Raw genomic sequence first — 16,248 nt, forward strand, 5'->3', positions numbered from 1 at the left:
TAGTTGGGTTTCTTTCAAGCTGATCAGAGTTGCAGTTTCATGTTATTTAGGGTACTTTATCTTGTTTTTAGACCATGTAGAAGAGCATGTCAATATAACATAGGCTGGAACCATGTACAATTGAACTAAATAGAATGGCTAAATTTAAACGTAATGTCCTTGATAGAATAATGCCGAAACCACACAGATTCAGTAAACAGTGTCGACATTTGCGTGAGAGTAGAGTGTGTTACTCCACATGGCTTAAGCCAGGGGTGTCAAACTCATTTCGCATCGTGGGCCACATACGGCCTAGGGAGATGTCAAGTGGGCCGGACCATTAAAATTATACCATACTCTGCTATAAATAACCAAAATATCATGTCTTTCCTTTGTTTTGGTGTAAAGAAGCAATTAGGTAGCTGGCTTTTACCGCTGCTTCACTGACTTCTCGGCTCTGGATGAAAGTTGACTGCTGTTTCCTCAGACCCGCCAGCAATTCGTTAATCTTATCTCTTCTCAGTTGTCCTTGCAAGCCGTCATATTTTTCGCTGTGATGAGTCTCGTAGTGGCGTCGAATATTATATTCCTTCAATACCGAAACTTGTTGCAAACACACCAAGCACGAAGGTTTTCCGTGCATCTCTGTAAATAAATAGGACGTGGTCCATTTTTCTTTAAATTCTACACTCCTTATCTACTTTTCTCCGTTTGGATAACGACATTTTGGCTAATGAGGGTGTAGCGGAGAGGTAGAGACCAAGGTATTAACAACGTCGTAACAAGCAGCATTTGGCGCATTGATACCGTCTGCTGTTTTCAGTCTGTCTCAGTGATGCAGCTTGTCTTCTACTCTGATGGAAAGAGTGCGCCCCTTAGCGGATAATCCATGAATTGCAGCGAATTAAAAATATTAATTCCATGTCTTTTATGCATTTTTTCCACTTTCAAATTATCCTGCGGGCCTGATCGAACCTCCTTGGGGGCCGGTTCCGGCCCGCGGGCCGTGTGTTTGACACCCCTGGCTTAAGCTAAGCAGTGTGTAAATTATGTGGACACCCCTTTTTTTAAATGTGTGGTTTTGGCTGTTTCAGCCACACAAGCATTGGCAGTAGAATGGCCTTAGTGAAAGCTCATTGACTTTCAACGTGTCACCGCCATAGAATGCCACCTTTCCAACAAGTCAGTTCGTTACATTTCTGCTCTGCTCGAGCTGCCCCGGTCAACTGTAAGGCCTGTTATTGTGAAGTGGAAATGTCTAGGAGCAACAACGGCTCAGCCCCGACGTGGTAGGACACACAACTTCCAGAACGGGACTGGCGAGTGCTGAAGCACTTAGCGCGTAAAAATCGTCTGTCCTCGGTTGCAACACTCACCTGAGTTCCAAACAGCCTCTGGGAGCAACGTCAGCACAAGAACTGTTCAGCTGGAGCTTCATGAACTGGGTTTCCATGGCAGAGCAGACGCACATAAGCCTAAATTCACCATGCGCAATGCCAAGCATCGGCTGGAGGGGTGTAAAGCTTGCCTCCCATTGGACTCTGGGGCAGTGGAAACGCATTCTCTGGAGTGATGAATAGTGCTTCACAATCTGTCAGTCCGACTGACGAATCTGAGTTTGTCGATGCCGGGAGAATGCTATCGGCCTGAATGCATTTTACCAACTACATTTTGGTGAAGGCAATAATGGTTCGGGCTAGGCCCTTTAGTTCCAGTGAAAGGAAAACTTAACTCTACGAAATGCACAGTGACAGAATTCAGAACATGGCCTGTTCTTAGTGTACATTAAATCAGAACAGTAGGTGAAATTTAAGAGGGCCAAATAGACCAGATTATTAGGGTGAGGCACATGGGCTACGAACAGCTTACTGCATAAAATACACTTAGTATTACTTTCTTAGCTACAGTATACATATCTCTCTGGCATATTACATAATTTATGCTGCGGCATACAAGACATTTTTGTGCTGACCTTGTGCTCTCCTCACTTGAACAGGAAGGTGGCACGGTGGTCCTTCATGGGAAAATTTTATCAGTCGGCATTCTCTGGATTTGTGGTGCTTTCAAGACGAGGTCGAATCATGATATCATTGATCTTCAGGTCGTAGCTCTAGAAAGAAGCCTGAGTTCCTGAATTACATTTTGAACGGTCATCCAACTCAGAATTGTATTTCCCAGTCTGAACAAATTTTTTCAGGAATTCCCTGTTGTCTTGAAGTCACGTTTTCACAGTTCCGAGTTAACAGTTGTTTTGAGCGTGGCACAAATCATGCTTCATTGACAGTATGGCCAATGTTGAATGTTTATCATTTTAAACTTGGAAAAGAGACACTTGTAAGAAATTGTATTAGATACTAGTAACTTGTTTTAACCACTTCTCAACATAAGCTATACTTGGCACAACATGCACCCATCCCCCACTATACCCCCACACTTTGTACCCTAATAAGTAACCACAGACCCACACACTCAACCCTCCCCCATGAATAGGCCCCTGTTAAAACAGACGCACATGCATTCTGCTCAAGGATGAGACTTTAAGACAAAGAACTGTGGGAAGGGCCAATGGAAACGTCGACATCAGCCCGGACAGGACTACCCACGACCCAGAGCGACCAATCAGAAGGCCAGACTACCAGATCAACCTACTTCATTTTGTGACATATATAATCAGCACAATATGTTTAGCGTCCTCTTTCCAGACGATTCCATACGAATCAGACAGAAGGGACCGTGCTGCACGATTTACTAAGATATTTTTACATATGAATAAACCGCCTTATTATACAAAAATCCACCTCGTCCTAATGTCTCTACTTGATCTCCTGTCTCCTGTAAACGTATTATCAACAAAACTTGGTAAGCAGAGGATGGTAATCAGCCTTACAATTCGGTCCATAGAGAGTTGATGAGACAGGAGGCGAGTGGGAGAAAGATTCTAGAAGGAGGGGTGACCTGTTCGAAGGAGACGTCGGCGATTCAACTCACCCAGGAAACTGATCAAAGAGCTCGAAAATATTAAGGTAAGCAGAGCCGGTTTAATCAAAATCTGCATATTGTATTATAGCCAATATCTAAATTATGATCAGGAGTACTGAAGTGAGTATGAATTGTTATATTTATGTGAAATTGTTTAGAATCTAAGGCATTGTGTAAAGATATCTAAGTAATAATAGGTTAAAGACTTGTTCACATAGTCTGGCACTAGTCGATATGTTGATCGACTAGGTGTACAGTGAGGAATAAGCTTATAAGGATTCAAATAGACGGGCCATAGGGGAGAGTTGACGACCTAGAGGGTTACCGTGAGGTATCCACAAAATTAAAATTAAAATACGATTCATACAGGCGGGCCATAGCTGTAAGTTGACCAGCTAGGGGTTACCGTGAGGAATCCATAATTAATAGATGAGATCCGTATAGTCGGGCGATAGTTGAATTGGCAATCAGCTAGGTGTTACCGTGAGGACCCATTAAAAAAAATAAAAATAAAAATACGATTCACACAGGCGGGCAATAGATTGATCAGCTAGGTGTTACCGTGACGAATCTAATGTGATATTGTATGTTTAAGTTGTGTTAGCGAAATTAATGGTAGAAGGTATTAAACCTGAAAATCTAATGTGATATTGTATGTTCCAAATCAATGTGGGGGATTGAACGTTCCACGAGACCGATTGCTACTAACTAGTCATATGCTAAATTGAGGCTGTGTGAAAGTGACCGCCGAGTCAAAATGGGTGAGCTGTTCTGAAGCTATTTTTCTGCTGATAAGTTGACTTGATTTTTTCCCTCTCGTGCTGCTGGGTTTGCCTTAAGGACTAGAATTCATTTGATAATTATTCTAGAAGCGCTTGAATATGCTAATATATTGTCCCAAAAGGACATTTCTGAAATGTTTTGGCAAAGTATTTAAATAATCGAAAAAGTGAAAACTAATAATAATTTTTTGAAAATAGTTCCTAAAATTATTATTATATTTAAAATAGAAGCGCTTGAAAATACTAGTATATTGTTCCAAAAGGATATTGCCGAAATACTTTGGGAAAGTATTTAATTAATTCGCCAAACATAAAGCAATAAAATTCTTTGTGCACAAGGGGGAGACACCAGAGATACAAAGCTAGTTTTGGCCAGTGACGGGCTGAGTGCACCAAAATAGCATAGAGCCAGACATAGCTTAACGACAAAATGGCCACAACCACAGTCCCCAAACACAAATTCAATGAATACTTAGATCAGAGAATGAAAGACAGAGCAGGGGGAAAGATGCAGTATAAAATAGTTAAGAAGGTGTGGGAAGAAGTGAGGCTAAAATGGATGCAGGCAGGTTACCTCAGTGGGGYGGCCCCATCAAAAGGGCAACTCCTCACTATGGAGAAAGAATTAGAGGAAGTAGTGAAGGAAGGGATAGAAAGTGAAGTTGAAAGGAATAAGAACCAATTATTCAAAAAGGAAGGTTCAAAACAAAGGGAGAAAGCAGAGGCAGAACTAAAAATAGGCACGTGGGCGATTGAAGAAATCAGAAGGGCGCTCCCTTATAGAAAACCTGATATGATGGGGGTGGTCACTGGAGCCCCAACTGACACCAAAGAGGGCATGTCCAACAATAATGATGCCCCACCTACCACCACAGCMGCCCCATCGGCCCCAACCCATCTATACCCAGAACTGCCACAGGGAGAGAAAATAACACCACCTCCCTATTTTCAAAATCCATTCACCCACCTCCCTCAAAACCCTTTTTTGACCCCTGCTGTGGTACAGGCACCGGTGTTTGTGGTGCATGAAGGACACCTAAAAGGAAGCATGACTTTGGGGATCCAAGAAGGGCAACTCGTGTGTGAAGAGAGGCCTGATCATCGAGAAAGGGAGGAAAGGGACAGAGCGCACACACAGGGACGTGGGGGGGGTTCGAACCCCGCCTCACTACAGGGACATGGTGGGTCTCAACCAGGCCCTTTGAAGAGAGAAGACAGAGAGCTGATTCAGTTTTCTTCCACTCCAAACCCAGACTGGTTCAGAAACAGAACAAGGGGGAATAGTCAAATAGTCACTGAAGGGTCATGGTCGCCTCCAGGACAATGCTCCTCTGGGGCCTCATTAAGAGGAAACCACAGCAAGGACGATGAAGGTGAGAACAGATTAGGACAAGATGAAGAAGAGGTGGAGAGAGACATCAGGGACTCAGTGGCACAGGCCAAATCTATGATAGAAGATGCTGAACGTGGAGAAGGCTCGTACCATATAAAAGGGGTAATGTTGGGGAAGGTGACAGATTTGGTCGAACCTATCAGACAGTCCGTACGTCTCAGGGAACAGAACAGCAGGGGTGTCTCGTCCAGGGCAGACTGGGATCCCCAATATGGTAGAAAGGGAGGAAAGGAGATGCAGATGCCGTTGAGGCCCACTCCGGACGGAGGGCATGAAGAATACCAACCCTGGAAAATGACAGACCTTACCACTTTGATGAAACAATTACCCAGTCTGCATGGGGGGGCCTCTGCATGGCTCCTTCAACTGCAAACACTGACGTCAGGCCTACGGCTCTGTCTAGGTGACATGAGGGCCCTTCTGGCTAGAGCAACAGACCATACCACCATGAGTGCTCTGATAAGAGATGCAGATCTTGCCACAGCCCCGGCTGCACTGGCCCAGGAAGACTTCCGAGCACAATTGTGKSCAGTGTTGAGAAGGGCATATCCCACAGAACGAAACCATGCAACCCTWTCATCATTCACCATCAATMCAGGGGAACAACCRGCAGCCTACCTMGACAGAGCRAARACCACATGGAGAACTGTYCAYGAAGAACCATATGACYAYACTGSCACCACGGTCAGCATGTGGAAGGAGATGGTGGTGAGCGGWGCTCCAAAYGAGGTCCGWACTAAACTYAGGGSCACKGTGGGGTTAATGGCACTTCCCCAGGCTCAGTTCAACTCMCATGTRCATCAYCAYATCACCCAATWCAACAARGAYAAGGGRGGRGCTGAAACACAAGTCCAGTCCCTACAGGTACAACTTTTGAAACTGCAACTGAAAGAGGCCCAGAAAGGGGAAAAACCCAAGAAACAGATGGTGGCTGAAGACCAACCAGATATCTCACAAATTATTGAAAAAACTGTTTCACAAATGATACAACAACAACAACCACCCATCTCGACCCAACATGGACCTCCCATACCATCACAGCTCAAGGAGCAGCCAGTGCCAATGGTAGCCCAACCATACTATTACCCACCACAACCAGGCTATTCGTCTACATGGGGACAACAACCAAGGAACACTGTACCCTGGGGGAGCTGTTACAATTGTAAGCAGACAGGACATATGGCTCGTCAGTGTCCATACCCAGTGACAGCGGCCCAAAACCAGTGGATGGCAAATAGGGGACGAGGTTACGCCCCGAGACAGAGGGGAGGAGTCCGACCAATGATGTACCAACCACGTGAGGCCTTTCAACCCGCATACAACCACCCGAATCCAGACCCAAATCAGCAGCCACCTCCTCCCTTCCAGGGCATGTCAGACGAATATGCCCCATGGCCCTGAAGCTGCCCACCACCACCGGACGGGAAGGGGGGCCAGCACTTCCCCTTACACACAGAACCAACAATCCTGTGTGAGGTGGAAGGGGTGACCCACCAATTTCTTGTAGATACAGGGTGTACATACTCAGCTATAAGATCCCGTCAACCACTCTCTTCGGAAWCAATACAGGTGGTGGGGGTATCAGGAACACCCGAAGCACAACAAAAAACCGTTCCGTTGCTCTTCTCCTGGGGCCCATCCAAGCTAAAGCATCAGTTCCTATACTGTCCCAATTGCCCAATCAACCTCCTTGGGAGAGACCTGTTGTGTAAACTGAAATGTTCAATTTACCTTACTGAAAGGGGCGTGGAGGTCTCCATTGATCCCATTCCTTCAACACCGGAGCACCCTGTTAGGGTGCTGATGTTACCCATCATCCCAACCCCKGAGTTGTCAGCAACACAAGAAATCTATTGGCTAAAATGCATGGAGGACAGGTCCTGGGACTCCAGAGGTCCAGTTTAAGTTCAATCAACTGAACACAGATCTATGCATTACACCCCTACAAAACCCCGCAAGCTGGAATCCACTGTACACTGAATGTGACAGAAAATGACGAGAACACATACACCGATGACTGGGATGAGAACATGATGCACCTAACGCCATCCATCAGGTGTTGCACCATTGTGTGTGGACAAGAAGGAGTAGCAGCACCAGTCATCTTACCACCTCATCTGAAATCCTGGTACCTACTAGGGGAGGAGTCGGCTCCCCATGTTACACTAGCGTGGGAAACGGTTCGAAGCAAGAAGCCTGGGCCCTATGATCAGAACGAGCATCTAAACTTCAGTGGGAACCCACCAAACACCGGGGAACAAAAGGCCACCACTGAAAACATGTGGAGGTTCATGACTGTTGACACTGAAGAACACTGTCTTCCGAACGACTTACCCTGCCAAGACACCATGGTAAGCCATACACTGACCACCCATCTACCAAAGCATTGATCTCCACCATAGATGAAAGTATATGACTCACACCCCTTTTGATGTGGGCCAACTACAGGTGGAAACCAGTCACCATCACCCTGCTAAATCCAGGTCAAATACCTATCTACCGATCTCAATACCGTTTGAAACCCGAACAGATCATGGGGATAAAACGACCATTGATGGGTTACTGAGAGCACAGGTTATCTATCGAACTGTATCTCCATGGAACACGCCGCATCCTACCAGTGCTGAAAGCTGGAGGAGTAACATACCGGATGGTTCAAGACTTCCGAGCAGTAAATGACGTTCTGCACCGATAAGATCTACCTGTCCCTGACCCTCACATTACTCTGAGCAATCTGTCACCAAAACACCAATACTTCACGGTGGTGGATCTGGTCAATGCTTTCTTTAGCATCCCACTTGACGAAGCCTCTGCCCACTCTTTGCTTTCACGTATGAACATCAACAGTACACTTATTTTGTTTGCCACAGGTTATAGGTGTTCACCCGGAATATTCAATCATATCCTTAAGACACACCTGGCAGAGCTGAAAATCCACGCCAGAGATGGATGCTGATACTGATCCAATATGTAGACGACCTTTTGCTGGGGGCTCCCACTTCTGATCTCTGTCTACAATGACAAAAACGTTACTGGACTCCTTGCTGTCAAAGGATACAAGGTCAAAATGAGCAAAGCCAGCCTGTCGCAGAACTGTCCTTTTCCTTGGCAGAGAATCTCGGAGAAGGAGCAGGACTCTCCAAAACCCACAGAGACTCTATACTTCATCATCCACGCCCCATCACGTGTCGGGAATGTTGTCCTTCCTTGGCTTGACAGGGTACAGCCGAACCACATCCCAGAGTACACTGCCAGAACGGAGCCACTAGAGAGATAGTGCGAGAGGCGGACCAAGGAACCTACACTCGTCATTGACATGGACCACTGAAGCATCAAAGGCTTTTGCACTCTTGAAAACAGATCTCTCAGTGGCAGCAGCTTTGACAGCACTGACTACAAGAACAAATTCCATCTGGATGTTTTCTGAAAAGGAAGGATTCACATCATCCATTCCTTTTTCAGAAACAGAGGGGAGAAGAGTGTTGATGTATCACTCCTCCAAATTGGACCACATCGAAGTAGACAAACCACATGTTCCAGGATTAGCTGCAGTGGCAAAAGCTATTGAAAAAACAGCCCACATGGTAATGTGTCCATCCATTGGAAATCACACCCACCATGGTGTTGCCAGCCATATTCTGAATGAGCATAAAGAATTCAGAACAAGGAAGTTCATGCGCCTAGTTAGTCAGAAAGAAGTCTAACACACAAAATCTCAGAAAAATAAATGACACACAATCACACATGCACTTTTTGTCAACACAGAAAGAAAACATGAAGACAGACGCACTCAACGCTGAAGAAGTCGTACCCCACTCCTGTGCAGAAAAGAGCTGCACAAAGACTGAAACTGAGACCTGACCTGTGGGAGACGAACCACTCAACCCAACCCGGACCTATGGTATTAACAGATGGATGCTGCTATAGAGGAGAGGAAGGGAACATAGCAGCATACGCGTGGTACAACAGCTTCCAGACAGGGTCACACGTGACCTTGGAATCTGCCATTATCCCACAACCTGCATCGGCCCAACTGGCAGAAATCATAGGTTTAACACAGCTTTGGAAAAGGCTGAAGGAAAGACTGTGAACATCTACACCGACTCAGCGTATGCTCATGGAGCAGTCCATACTGATGGACCACAATGGGTTAGACGCAACTTCACCACACAGGAACCTTCCAATCAAACACAAGGCACAGATGGAAAAACTGATTAAATCGGTCTCCACTACCTGAGAGGGTGGCCATCATGAAGTGTAAAGGACACCAACAACTGAAAAAACAGAGTCAGCGAGGGAAATGATGCAGCTGATAAAGCAGCCAAGAAAGCTGGCGGATACACCCCGAGACAAATGGTACTACAGATCCAACCAGCTCGGACTGAGCTCACAAAGCAACACATAAAGAACTCCAGTTCACAGCAGGACCCTATGAACACTCAGTATGGGGACAGAAAGGGGCCACCAAAGGACCTGACGAACTGTGGAGATGCCATGATGGCAGACTAGTGGCCCTGCCAAACTACCTGTGCCAGAACTAATACGAGGAAAAGACATCAACACTGGAGCACGACACACGAAGGCAAACTGAAGACTTTACAGAAGGTGTCCCACATCTGGTGGCACCCCCACATGAAAGACATGACAGATTTGTTTTGTGACGAGTGTAGCATTTGTGGTAGCCATAATCCAAAGAAACCATATCAAACGCCCATGGGTTCATACCCAGTCCCTAACGCTTGTTTTCAGGACATCAGCATAGATTACACAGATATGGGGCAAGATAATGTGACAAATGGAAAAAGGTACCTGTTAGTGATGGTAGACAGGTTCTCTAAATGGGTTGAGGCAATACCAACAGCAAGGGAGGATGCAAAATCGGTCATTAAGTGGCTACAAACCGAACTCATACCAAGGTATGGAGTCCCCAGGCAAATCCGATCTGACAATGGGTCCCACTTCAGTAACCAACACCTAAGACAGGTGGAGGAAAGATTTGGTATTGTGCACAAGTTTGGGTCAGTGTACAAGCCCCAATCGCAGGGCCTCGTGGAACGCTCAAATCAGCCCCTTAAGGCTAAGATAGCTAAGGTATGTGCAGGTTCGAAGTTGACGTGGGTTGAAGCCCTGCCCCTGGCATTGATGGCCATGAGAGCGTCGCCAGGTGCAGGCACCCATCTGTCTCCTCATGAGATAATGACGGGTAGAGTCATGCCTGGTCCACCGAGAGAGGGAGGTCATATGCCCGCCCTTGATGTACAACAAATTGTAATGTCTGAATATGTGAGAAAACTGACGGAACTTTCTGCAGCTCTCTCCAAACAGATTCACAAGGTCCAGCAGGGGGAGCTGACGGGAGAGCCGGCACCACGGAAGGTAAAAGTTGGTGACTGGGTAAGGGTGAAAGTCCACAAGAGAAAGTGGCTAGAACCCAGGTGGACTGGACCGTACGAAGTRAAGGAGGTTACTTCACACTCAGTCCAGGTCAAAGGTAAATCGGGCGCACCTTGGCATCACCTTACACATTGTACACCAGCCCCAACTCCTTCCAGAACTCTGACTGAAGTCAGGGCCAATTTGGCCAATCTCAATTCGACTCCAACCAAACAAACCTTAGTTGGTGAAAATGGGACGCCAGCCCCAGTTTCCACGAACTAAGGCTATTCGCCTAGGACCGGGATATCTCAATCCCTGGGAGAAACTGGGCATTTCCGGTCCCTTGTTTGTTATTTTCATAATCATTACTGGAGTGTCCCTAGGAACTTTCACATGGCTTATACAACAGCTCACACATCCACCCCTCTCACATCTTACAACTACTAATGTCACGTCCAACATTACYCTCGATCTCACCAGTCCTGCCATACACAAACGTAGCACTACAATCACAGACCAACCCTGCACTCCAACAGAGGTTAGAAGCACCACCTTATGTGTACCCGCTAATGTGACCACCACCATTACACTGTCTTGGGGGTTATTGGGAAAAGCTAGGAATGGCCTGGGAGGGCATGCTCTGGAATACACCAGATTTAACTGGTATATGACAAGAGGGGGGTTTCAGGAGTGGTCATGGAAGAGCCTGGTCGCTGAGACTGGTCCTGACTGGTCCAGTTATTCATCAGGGCAAGCAGTTCTTATCTGGCGACAAAGATTGTCACTGACTAGGACTGGATTGCATAATTGGGGTCTATCACTAATTATCCGACCAGGTACTGGGACGGGTTGTCAGGATTTTATACTAGCACCACATGTAGATTCTAGCGAGGATCTACTCTACTGGCCAGTGAAAATCTGCATTACACAGCAGGCTCAGCCCTCTGCTATTACTGACCGGTTTACTGTTCTAACATCTAAGGGGAAGGGCGATTGGGGTCCTATTAATATGGTCACCACTCCTACCACCCCTGATGATACCATTCTTACTGCCACTGGAATCTCAGGTTTCTATAACAACTGGCTCCTTTTGGCCGAACAAGCAGCTAACATGACCCTGCAAAGCTGCGTCGTTTGCATGGGAGCTAGGCCATTGCTCCGCATAGTCCCAGCCGCTATTAGCGGAGACTGTCTAATGCCCCTTATGGACAAAGACAACCCACCTGAGAAGTGTTCACAGTGGGACGCTGTTTATCCGGTAGTCACCACGGTGGTCAAGAAACCAATATTCTCCTCCAGTGTGGCTAGAGCTAACTTCACATGCATAACYATGACAGGTGGAGRGATATTGTTGGGTAAGCTCCCTGATAGTTGGTGCTTGTACACTCACATGCTCACGGCAATCTTTAAACCAGTGTCTAGAGCTGATGTGTGGTGGTGGTGTGGGGGAACTAGTCTGTTGGACAGACTTCCCCACAATGCCACTGGTACCTGTGCACTTGTAACTCTTCTGTTGCCCATCTCTGTTTACCCCATAGGCGTCCGAGATCTGCTCACCCGTATACAAGCTCTGGGTCCTGAATATTGGCCTAWCAGGACCAAGCGCACGGTGGGCCCTTCTGCTGGGGACCCAACTTACATTGATGCAATTGGAGTCCCCAGGGGGGTACCAGATGAGTATAAACTGGTTGACCAAGTAGCCGCGGGTTTTGAATCATCATTTTGCTGGTGGTGTACAGTTAATAAAAATGTGGACAAAATTAATTACATTCATTTTAATGTCCAGAAACTGGGTAATTGGACTCAACAAGGCTTTGAGGCGGTCCATGGACAATTGGCAGCTACATCCCTGATGGCATTTCAAAATAGAATCGCGGTTGATATGTTATTGGCAGAACGGGGGGGGGTCTGTACTATGTTTGGTGAACAGTGTTGTACTTTCATTCCCAACAACACAGCTACGGATGGGAGTCTGACTGTAGCATTGGAGGGACTTCGTACCCTTAATGGTAAGATGAAACAGCATTCTGGAGTGGACACTTCTATGTGGGACTCATGGATGGATGCTTTTGGTAAATATAAGACGCTGGTTTCCTCTATCCTAGTATCTATTTCCGTTTTTGCAGGCATTCTTGTACTTTGTGGATGCTGTTGCATTCCATGTGCGCGGACGCTTGCTAGCCATGTTATCACTGCCGCCATAGACCCTAATCAGGAAAGGGCCCAAATGTTCCCATTGCTTGATGATGGGGAAGCTGGACCTGTCTATCTATTTGAGGACTAAGAAACTTTTATGTCATGTCTCTTGTGAGACGTGAAGAGGGGGAATCATAAATTTGTCTTCTGACAAATTTTATCCCATAGCTTTGTCTTTTTTACTTTTATGTCACGTCTCTTGTGAGACGTGAAGAGGGGGATTTGTAAGAAATTGTATTAGATACTGGTAACTTGTTTTAACCACTTCTCAACATAAGCTATACTTGGCACAACATGCACCCATCCCCCACTATACCCCCACACTTTGTACCCTAATAAGTAACCACAGACCCACACACTCAACCCTCCCCCATGAATAGGCCCCTGTTAAAACAGACGCACATGCATTCTGCTCAAGGATGAGACTTTAAGACAAAGAACTGTGGGAAGGGCCAATGGAAACGTCGACATCAGCCCGGACAGGACTACCCACGACCCAGAGCGACCAATCAGAAGGCCAGACTACCAGATCAACCTACTTCATTTTGTGACATATATAATCAGCACAATATGTTTAGCGTCCTCTTTCCAGACGATTCCATACGAATCAGACAGAAGGGACCGTGCTGCACGATTTACTAAGATATTTTTACATATGAATAAACCGCCTTATTATACAAAAATCCACCTCGTCCTAATGTCTCTACTTGATCTCCTGTAAACGTATTATCAACACACTTAATCCCAGATTTGGGACCACACAGCAACTCCACTGAATAGCAGGCTAGTGCTTGCTTTTCAATGCTTGCAGTTAGCCACTCACTGATTCCTTCCAAACCACTCATTGTTGAATTAGCGATTGCCAATTTGTGTAACGTTTATGGCAAATGAGAACCGATACATTTTATCTATAAAAGGTTTTGCCAGTAGATTTGTCAACTTGATTCATGATGATGACTGCTAGCTAAGATTTTGAAAGTATGTTGTCATGATGTACTATCCCCATGAGTGACAGAATACTGAGATAATCATGGCGCAGCTAGAGAACATTACCAACACCTACGCTCCGTATTTTCCACTGGCTGCCCCACCACCACAGAAAGCACTGAGCTAGGCTAAAACACCTGCATTTTGGAGCTGCCTTAGTCAAGGATGTACCCGTGACTAGAACCATTCAAAACTGGTCTGACCAATCGGAATCCACGCTTCAAGATTGCTTTGATCATGCAGACCGGGTAGCCTCAGAAAATAGCATTTGATTTATACGCTGACTGGGGGAGTGAGTTTATAAGGAAGTGCGTTGATGTTGTGACTATTAAAACCTACCCTAACCAGAAATCGTGGATAGATGGCGGCATGCGTGCTAAACTGAAAGCGTGAACCACAGCATTCAACCATGGAAAGATGTCGGGCAATATTGCAGAATATAAACGTCGTAGTTATTCCCTCCAAGGCAATCAAACAAGTGAAATGTCGGTATAGGGTCAAAGTGGAGTTGCAATTCAACGGTTCAGACACGAGACGTATGTGGCAGGGTCGACAGGCAATTACAGACTACAAAAAGAAATCCAGCAAACGTCACGGACACCGTCTTGCTTCCAGACAAACTAAACACCATCTTTGCCTGCTTTGAGGAGAATACAGTGCCACCGACGCGGCCCGCTACCAAGGACTGCGGGACCCCCTCCTCCGTGGCTGACGTGAGACATTTAAAAGTCAATGTAAATTGTCTATTGCCGATTTTATGAATTGTTCAGCCAACTTATGGTTTGGGGTAGAAGCTGTGGAGGAGCCTTTTGGTCCTAGACTTGGCGCTCTGGTACCGGCCTCTCCCATCTCATTGCTTTTTAGGAGCATATACCCACGTGGGTGACTGAAAGATGAACTGAGGTCCACACTCCCGTTGGTAGTTGTAATGCACCTTAAAGTTGGTTGCCAACCTCCATATGAAGTCCAATGGCTCACTGAGGTATAATAAGAATGGTACTGCTTTGCTGGATGCTCTTCTTGCCCTGCCTGTCAGGTGGTAGTCATATGGCTTTACAATGCACTTTTGAGCGCTACATCCCGAGGGGTTTGTGCTGATTGTACAGAGATTGTGACAGCCGGTTAAATGGGGTCCTTTGACAAGGCAAAAACAAGATGTCAGGAGAAGTGCAGTATTATCATAAGGAGAGTTATACTTGGAATACGGAGGAGGTATGGACGGAAAAAGAGGCAGAGGAGGTCGAAGGAGGAAGAGGGTGAGCTTGAGTCGGTTAAAAATTGTGGGAAATAAGAAGATGGTTTGTTAAAGAAGTGTAACCCTCTCACCAGGTTCGAATTTGAAACTCGCGATATTGCCTTACATAGAATATCTCAACAGCATGGGATGTTAGGAGAGAAGGACATCTCCAATAACAATCCCTATTGTAAACTATCTAGGGTGATGACAAATAGGGTATTAACTTCAGATTAAAAGATTATAGGTTTCTGTTATTGTATCCGGATATACTTTCCCATGCATTAAATTGAAACAGTAAATGACTCCACCAAGGCAACATGCATAAGGTTCAAAGGGCATGAGACAAAGGAATGTGTAGCATTGGGGAAAGTAGGGGTATGTGTTAATTGTTGGGGTGCCCATTGGGCTGGGGATCAGAAATGTCCCATGCAAGAGAGGCAGGTTGAGGTTTCCAGGGTTAGAGTAGTGCAGAAGTTGTCATATGCTGAGGCAGTGAAGAAAGTAGAGGAAGATGGGAAGGAGGGATCCTGAGAGAAGTGGTGTGAGTTGTAGATCTGTACTTGTACAGAGGGATAAATCAACAAGTGATATGTTTCAGTAAGATTGGATTTTTGGCATTTATAGTAATGGTTATCAACTCTACTAAAGGATGCAAAGTAAGTCGCAGAAAATAGAGGTTGTGGTGGCAGCTGCAGAAAGGTATTTGGGTGTGCGAGACTTGACATCGACGAGTTACAGGGTGTGTTATTAAAACTTCTCACGAGTCAGCAACCCTGATCCGGTAGCACCCCCCAACTCACCCCACTGATTAGCACAGCTAGCATAGCGTCACAAGTAACTTGTAGCATCTAAATATCATTAAATCACAAGTCCAAGACACCAGATGAAAGATACAGGTCTTGTGAATAAAGCCACCATTTCAGATTTTTAAAATGTTTTACAGGGAAGACAGAATATGTAAATCTATTAGCTAACCACGTTAGCGGAGGACACGATATTTTTACCAGGCAGATTCGGCTAGGCGCCCACGTCCAGTTCACATGCACAACAGATATGATATAAAATCGTAAATTGGGTCTTACTATGGCTGATCTTTCATCAGAATGTTGATCAAAGTGTCCTTTGTCAAGATGAGTCGTTGGTTCCGTTCAGAAATGTTCCTTTCCCACTCCATTTAGCACCGGTACCGGTCGAGTGGCACGAATTTCTCAAACGTAAATACAATCCGACAACGGTACACCGAAAAACTCCCGGAAAAATTCAAATAATCTGATTAAACTATATTGAAAAAACATACATTACGATGATATGGTCACATG

This window comes from Salvelinus sp. IW2-2015, linkage group LG31 (genome assembly GCF_002910315.2).
Source record: "Salvelinus sp. IW2-2015 linkage group LG31, ASM291031v2, whole genome shotgun sequence".
In the NCBI taxonomy this organism is placed as follows: domain Eukaryota; kingdom Metazoa; phylum Chordata; class Actinopteri; order Salmoniformes; family Salmonidae; genus Salvelinus; species Salvelinus sp. IW2-2015.